Source organism: Motacilla alba, chromosome 14 (assembly GCF_015832195.1).
Source record: "Motacilla alba alba isolate MOTALB_02 chromosome 14, Motacilla_alba_V1.0_pri, whole genome shotgun sequence".
NCBI classification, from domain to species: Eukaryota; Metazoa; Chordata; class Aves; order Passeriformes; family Motacillidae; genus Motacilla; species Motacilla alba.
The window spans coordinates 16,181,677-16,189,231 of record NC_052029.1 but is presented as its reverse complement, the minus strand read 5'-3'; positions in this window follow the sequence as shown (position 1 = coordinate 16,189,231).

The following is a 7,555-nucleotide window of genomic DNA, read 5'->3' as shown; positions in this document are numbered from 1 at the left end:
GGGGCTGGTTATGGCCCCCAAAAAGCCGTTCTGTTCCTCGTGCCTGGAGTGGGCCTGGGGGCTGGGGAAGGGCACAGACAGAGCCCCCAGGACATTGCCACCATACCCAGTGCAGGAGGCTGGTCCCAGCCCTGCTCCCCTGTGCCATGGGGTGCTTGGGAACCCAGGGACTGCAGCGGGGGAATGCCCTGCCCGAGGCAGAGCAGTGCCCTGAGCACAGGGCCAGCAGCCCCTCCTCCTGCACAGAGGCCGTTGTATAAGAAGTGGCATTTTGATTGATGCCATTTGACATATGGAGAATTCCCCACAGCAGGCAGTCACTCACCCAGCTGATTACGGACTCTGACTTCTTTCTCTAATTAAAACTCTCCCTCCCATTTTAATTCCTTTGCCCCAGTCTCCCTGTTCTGGATCGCCTCATAATGTGACACTAACTGCCTGAGACAGGCACCAGGGATGCCCCACGCCCAGCCAGCCAGCTCTGGTGCCATCGAGCACTGAGCCCAGCCCAGCACCACGGGCTCGGGCGTGAGGGGACCCCCCTGGCACCCCCGTTCCCCTGCAGGTGATCCAGCCAGCAGGGCCTCTGCCCTGGCCAGGTGTGACCCAGCCCAACCAGATGGGCCCCTGCCCCTGCTCCAGCAAAGGCATGTCCCCCTCTGCATGTCCAGTGCCCATGGGGACACCCAGCCCACAGCCCCGTCCTTGCAAGCCCAAGGTCTGGATTTTTGGAAGGCATCAATTTGCAATGGCCTGACCCGGAGTATTCCTGCACAGCCCCCCCTGCACCAAGCCACATTTCAATGACTAAGTTGCAACAATTTCCCTCTGCCCCCAAATCCAACACTGGATAGAAGCCATTCCAATCAAATTCCTACCCTTGAAACCATCCCACCTCCCTGCAGGCAGGGCAGACAGGGTGGGCAGGCAGGCAGGCTCAGCTGCAGACCACATTCCAGCTTTCTCTGGTCAGAGCTCAGCGAGGCAGGGTGAGTCAACCAGGGTAAAACAGGCTTGTGGAAGGAGGGCAACAGTCCTCCCGGGGGCTGCCCAGCTTGACAGGTCCCACGTGGACTTTTGGGCTGCTCAGACTCAGTTTTAATGTCACTAAGAGAAAAACTATGTTTGAACGTGGGATTTAACCCTCTGACAGGAGCTTCCTTCTGGCTGACAGTAAATCCCCCCGAAGCAGAGCCCAGGGCAGAGGGCACGCAGCCCGGGGCAGAAGCTGGGGGAGCTGGGGGGAACCAGGGGTGGCAATGCCAGCAGGACACGGTGCTGCCAGGCCAGAGCCCACCTGCAGACCCCTTTTCAGGGACCATGGCCACCTTCCCCTCTTCCCGCTCAGCTGTAACAGCCTTCCCAGCGCCTCCCTCCCACGTCCTTCCTGCGGGGGGGTTGTTGTTCCAGAACATCTGTATTCAGCCCCAACACCCGCCGGATTGAGGCTGTTTGCCACAGGAACATGTGCTGCTGTTTTATATAAACAAGTTGCCAAGCTGGAGTGGGACTGCAGTGGTAAATACTGGGTCAGACCCCTTCTCAGCAATGTCTGTCCCACCGTAATTAATATTGATTTTGTGCAGCTGAAATATGGCTACACGGTTTAATTTTGCTGCTAAGATTTTTGACATCGCTGTTCTTAGAGATTAATGTGGGATTTAATGAAGGATTTGGGCTCTCATCTGCGGTGCTCCCCCGTGCCGTCGTGTGCTGCGGACGCGCCGCTGGCTGCTCGGCCACGCGGCTCCCGGCTGGCGCCGAGGGCAGCGCATGGGGTCCCCAGCCAGGCACACATGCCCTGCGTCACTGAGCTGCTTCAGGGACAACCAGGGACCGGGACACTGAGCTCGCTGCAGCACGGAGCCCGCAGGGGTGGCCACAGCCACTGCAGCACGGGCAGGGAGTGAGCCTGCCCACGCAGGGGGACAGTGGCACATGGACAGCAGGACCGGGGACAGGGAAGGCTCCTCTCCTGGAGCCCTGAGGTGCGTGATGGCTCCCAGCCCCAAACAGAAGTGTGAATTGTCTTGTCTCAGCTCCAGGCCCAGAAAGAGCAAGGTGGGGCATGTGGACCCTCAGTCCTTTCACGCAGGGCTGGGACCAGGGACAGCACAGCGTGGCATGGCACAGCTGGGCAGCGCCCAGAACCCTCTGCCGCAGGAAAGGGCCCTGCAGGGTCTGGCCCTCGGGCTCAGGGTGGCACTGTCCTCGCCGGTGTCTCTGCGGGGACACAGCCCATGGAACAGCGACCATGTGGCCAAAGCAGATTTTTTGCTTATCAAATCAAGGAGCAGCTGGATTAGAAGATTAGAAACCAAATTAATTACTAATGACTTCCTGGGGCCTGGGTGGTTCTGACAGGAGTCTCCAGGCAGCGGCAGTGCCGGTGGCGCCAGGCGGGCAGGGGGACAAATGTGTGGAGCCAGAGGCCACAGCCTGGTCCCCACTGGGGCTGTGTGCCACACGGCCGTGCCACTGCAAGCCTGGCAGGGCTGGGATTGGGAACCATGCAGCCCCCAACTCCAGCTCCTGCTCAGCTCCTGCTTATCCATATTATCCATATTATCCATATTGAGATGTGGCCCCCAGCCCAGGAGGGGTTCTAGTCAGATGGCTCGCTGTGGCTGGACTCTCCAGCCCTGGGATGAGCGGGCACTGCCCCCATTTCCCTGAGGGATTGTGCTCCTGGGGCAGCGTGTGCCCCAGCCTGTCTGTGCTGTCAGTGGCGGGCGAGGGCTGGTGCTGCTGGCACAGGTAATGGAGCTGGCACAGTTCAGCAAGCGCTGGGAACAGCCGCTCCTGTCCCCGCTTGCCAGGACAGCCGGGCCACTCGCCATCTGCTTCCTGACCTGGATATTAAACTGCACTAGATGATGAAATATGTCAACGGGAAGAAAGTTTTCTTCTGCCTGCCAGAGCCTTTTGCTTAAGTGAGCAAGGGCCAGGCAGAGGGATGGAAGAATAGGAGGAAGGCCAGAAGGATGGAAGGACAGAAGGACATCATGAAGAAGAGTGAGCCAGGTAACGGGCTGACCTCTGGATGGAGGCTGGGTTGTTTTTAGCCAGTTACCTCACAGCCTACAGAGGAGCTTCCCTGGGACTTGGAACCCCCTGAGGTCCCTGGGGAGAGCATGGGGCATCCCAGCCAGTGCAGGTCGCTTCAGCCCCGGCCATCACTGCACTTGAGGGCCAGCCCACCGAGAGCAGCCGTCATCTCCGGGGATGTGGGACACAATGTGCACAGCTCTGCACAGATGGCGCTGCCTGGCAGGGCCCTGTGCGAGGCTGCCGGAGCCCCCCTGCCCGCTGGGCAGCCCCCAGCTCCTTACACTTCTTACACTGGGCTAATTGGTTTAACAGGGATTGCTGGGTCACTAATTACGGAGCCTATTGAACAGCGTATCTCAGCTTAGGGATACAATTAAAAGTTCACCCTAATTAATCAGAGGTAATTAACAGACCTTGCATTTCTCTGACATTAATTAATCAAGGAATCCTGAGCAAATCAATGTAGGCAGAGGGGAGTCAGGGGACGGAGGGAGTGGGTGTTGCAGAGGTGATGTGCTCCCTGACCCATTTTTCTGTCCCCACAGCAGCCCCAACAGCATCTCTGCCTGTGTCACCCCCTGCCCACTGCCAGAGCTGACCCCACTCTGCTCCCTCCTCAGCATGGAGTCAGTGTGGCCACAGTGACACAGGACTTTGTGTCCTGCTGCGGGTCTGGCCAGTGGCAGAGCTGCAGCATTGCCACTGGCTCTGCAAAGCTCTGGTCCTGCAGGGTCCTGCGTCCAGCCCACCGGGTTCAGCCCCCCAGAGTGTTCATGCCCTGCTGCACCCTTCCCCACCACGCTCACACGGGCAGCAGCGCCCATGCCCGTGCAGGCTGCGTGCCCAGAGGACGCAGGGCCAGTGGCCAGAGCCCTCGGCTGCGGGCTGCTGCAGCTGTGCCAATCGTTGGCCGCGGTTTGGCTGCAAGTGCCTCATCTCCATCTCCCCGAGGAGATGTGCACCGAGATAATCCAGACAAATGATAGATGGACATCGGTGTCTTGTGTATGGATCTGGCTGGGGGTCTGCAATATTTTGCTGCTAAGGAAGCCCTCATTTGTGGCATGATCGAGGACCCCATGCCAAATCAAGGAAATTGATGTGCTTGTAGCAGGAAACTTAATCACCAGAGGGGAAATGCCCACCTCGTTTTTCTCATGAAAGAGGAATGCAGCGCTTTGATTTTTGGCTCTAGTATAAACAGGGTGTGATTAAATATTGTTTCCCCACTCTTTCTTGTCATTAATCAGGATATAGCTGCAAGCACTGGGCGTGACGTGGGGACACTTGCTTTGATTCCTCAAGTTCTCAAATGGTTTTGTTCTTTTCAATCCTATTAAAAATAGCAGGCGGGGTGTTCAAAGTGCTCCTGCTGGAGACAACTTCTGATCTGAAGGATGCGCGCTGATGGGGGACGCGCCTGCGGCAGGGAGCGCACCGCCCGCGGCACCGCGGGGCCGGGACAGCGCCAGCCTGCCGGGGCGCTCGGGGCCCGTGCGGCCAGCACAGGCACCTGGCACGGCGAGCTGCAGGGCAGCCGGTCCCCAGGACCCTGCTGCACGGGCACAGCCGGAGCATCCCCGCGAAGAGCCCCTGCCGCAGAGCCCACGGACTGCGATCCGGGGAGCGGAGCTGCCGGGAGCTGCGGGAGGGCCCTGGCAATGGGACTGCGCTGAACACCCGAGCTGGAGCCCTCTCACGCCAGGGCTCTCTCCCGCCGCCCCACTGCTGCCTGCCACCTCTGCCACCCCCGGCAAAGACAGAGGCCGCTGCGCTGCCAGGAGCGGCTGTTCTAGGCTGTGCCCAGCCGGTGCAGACAGCGCCAGAGCCGGCAGGCTGCGGGAGCAGAGGGCAGGCTCAGGGCAAGCTGCTGGGAGAGCATCACACAGGTCAGGATGGGCACAGCTGATTGGCAGCCCCTCTGCCCGCCTGGGCTGGCAGCGACCCGCGGCTCTGCTCGCAGGGTCCCGGCTGCGGGGCACCGAGGCGGGGAGCACGGCGCTCTCCACTCCCACCTGTGCCCTCCACTCACTCACAGCTCCGGAGCCCATGGAAATGCACCAGAAACTGCTGTCAAATGAGTTAATTTTAGTGCAAAGCTGCCACTAAAGCATCTGCTGTTCTGCCTGTCACAGCCCCTCGTGTCTGGTGTACCTGTCCCTCCCTGGGCTGCCCCACGAGCCCGCAGCCATGCCCCTGCCCAGCACCCCCACGGCGAGCCCGTGCAGGTGCCCTCTGGGCCCCCGAGCCCCCGGTGAGGTCAGTCAAGACACTTGAGTTGGCTGTTGGGGAGGCTTTAAAAGCCTCCAGCAGCGCAGGGCTGTCAGGACAGGGGCTGGCATTGCCTGAGCCTTCTGCGTGTGCTGGCTCTGCGGAGTTCACGTGGGTCCCCTGTGCTGTGCCCAGTTCTCCCTGCGCCAGAGCCATGAGGCTGGTCACCCAGAGGGGGCAAGAGGAGGGAACAGATGCCCAGCAGTCCCCGAAGGTGGCACAGGTGGGTTGGTGTTGCAGGGACCCCTCCCGGGAGAGGCGCTGCTGCCTCCACAGCTTTCCTGCAGCCCAGGGCCTCTGCCAGCGCTTCCTGCTCTGCTGCTCTTTTGTGGCTTTTTAGCCAGCCCGTGGCTTTCAACATGGGCAGTGACACCTCCTGGCATGTGGCGGGGGACCCTCAGTGAAGTGAGGAAGAGGAGGGCAGGCCTTGCTCCACCCAGCGATGGTGCCAGAGGAGGCAGCAGTGCTGGGAACAAGAGCGAGTTACCCAGTCCTGGCCCTTCGGTGGGAACGGGGCAGCTCAGTTCTGATTTTCTGCCTTTGAGTTTACGTAAGGCAAGGACGGGGTTACAGAGCTGTGGAAGAGCTGGGCTGAACATGAGGTGACACTGAAAACAAGCTTCAAAAAAAATTTACCAGCTTGTGTTTGAGTACAGATTCCTCATTTGCAGTTAAATGTAATTGTGAAGGTCTGTGAGCCAGAGAGATATTTCTAGTTATTGGAGAGCTAGCTCCTGCCCTGTGATCCCCGAGGAATGATAATGAGATTTACCCTAAGCAGGCGCTGCGGAGAGCCGGGGAGAGCTCCGTGCTGGTGTGTGATGAGAGCAGAGATGGTTACAGGGTCCCCGCCTGCCGCAGCACACAGATGAACCCTGCAACTGCATCATTTTCTGTGCGGTTCACAGCGTGCCTGCCGCTGACAGACCCGGAACAGCCGCCGGGAGCCCCCCGGCGCCAGGGAGCTGGCTCTGGCTCCTTTAGGGGAAGGAGGATGCTCATGGGGCAGAGGGAGAATCCAGCCACCCTGGGGAACCGGGACACCGCGAACCTGTGGGTCGCCCTCGCCCTGCCCGCACAGCCTCCTCCTGAGCCCTTCCCTCCTTTTCTCCAGGTTCTGGTGCATTTCCAGCCCAGCACAGCCAGCAGGTGCCCAGTCCCACGGACAAGATTCAGCCCGCAGTCCCACAGCTGCTGCCCTCCCTGCCCAGGTGGTCGCGGCGGGGACAGAGGGTCAGCCCCACCTGGCAGCCGCATCGTCAGAAGGCAGCCCCGGGGTCAGCGCCTGCCGGAGCTCGCCCCAGCGGGAGCGGCAGCGGCCGCGGTGAGGTGGGCAGCAGGGAGGGGCAGGAGTGGGAGGGGGCCGGCACACCCCTGCCCACCTCGGTTATGGTCTTTGCAGCGTCAGTGACAGATACGTAAGGATTAAATTGCAGTAATCTCTGTAATCTACTCAGTGAGATTAAAACCTCCCCCCGCCCCCAGACTTTATCCCTTTCATTCCAGGACTCTTAGCAGTGATTACAGCCGGGGGAAGCCATTTAGCTTTTAAGCACCACTCCATCCTGCTTAAAAATGCATTTCAGAATCAAATGAGTTTGTGCAGCACAGCCAGGGCTGGCTGCTCCGGCTGGGCAGGAGGCTCAGAATTAGGACCAAAGTAGCTTGAGTCAGAGTCAAAATTAAATTTATTGTTTCTGACCTTATTGAGAATACAGTGCATTTACAACTGATTAATGAGGCTTAACAGGAGTTCAGACCCACTTGAAGGCAGCTCCACAGCCTGCACTTCCATCCTGCTGTCTGACAGGCACTTTGAGACTCCACTGCCCTGAGGAGACCCCAGAGGGCAGAGCTGGAGATGTGCCAGCCAGCCGAGGGGCTGTGCGAGCCAGGACCAGCCTCAGCAGCAGCTCAGGGGCCAGGGCAGCTCAAGTGCCATCAGGTGATGGGACTGAGCACCACACCATCCTCTGAGCACCGAGCCTGTGGCTCTCTCCAGGCCAGGATGGGGCAAGGGCTACACCAGAGGGAGGGCACCTCTCGAATGCTGATGGAGCCACAGTGGTCCTGGGCACTTTGGCATGAGGATGCAGTCCCAGTGTGCTCGCAGTGCTTGGGACTGGCTGGGTCCTGCTGGCCTGTGCCCCCCACAGTGTCCACAGTATCCTGGGGATGTGTAGCAAGTCCCTGAGCACCATCAGCTCTGATCCTCATCCTTGCATCCTCCTGG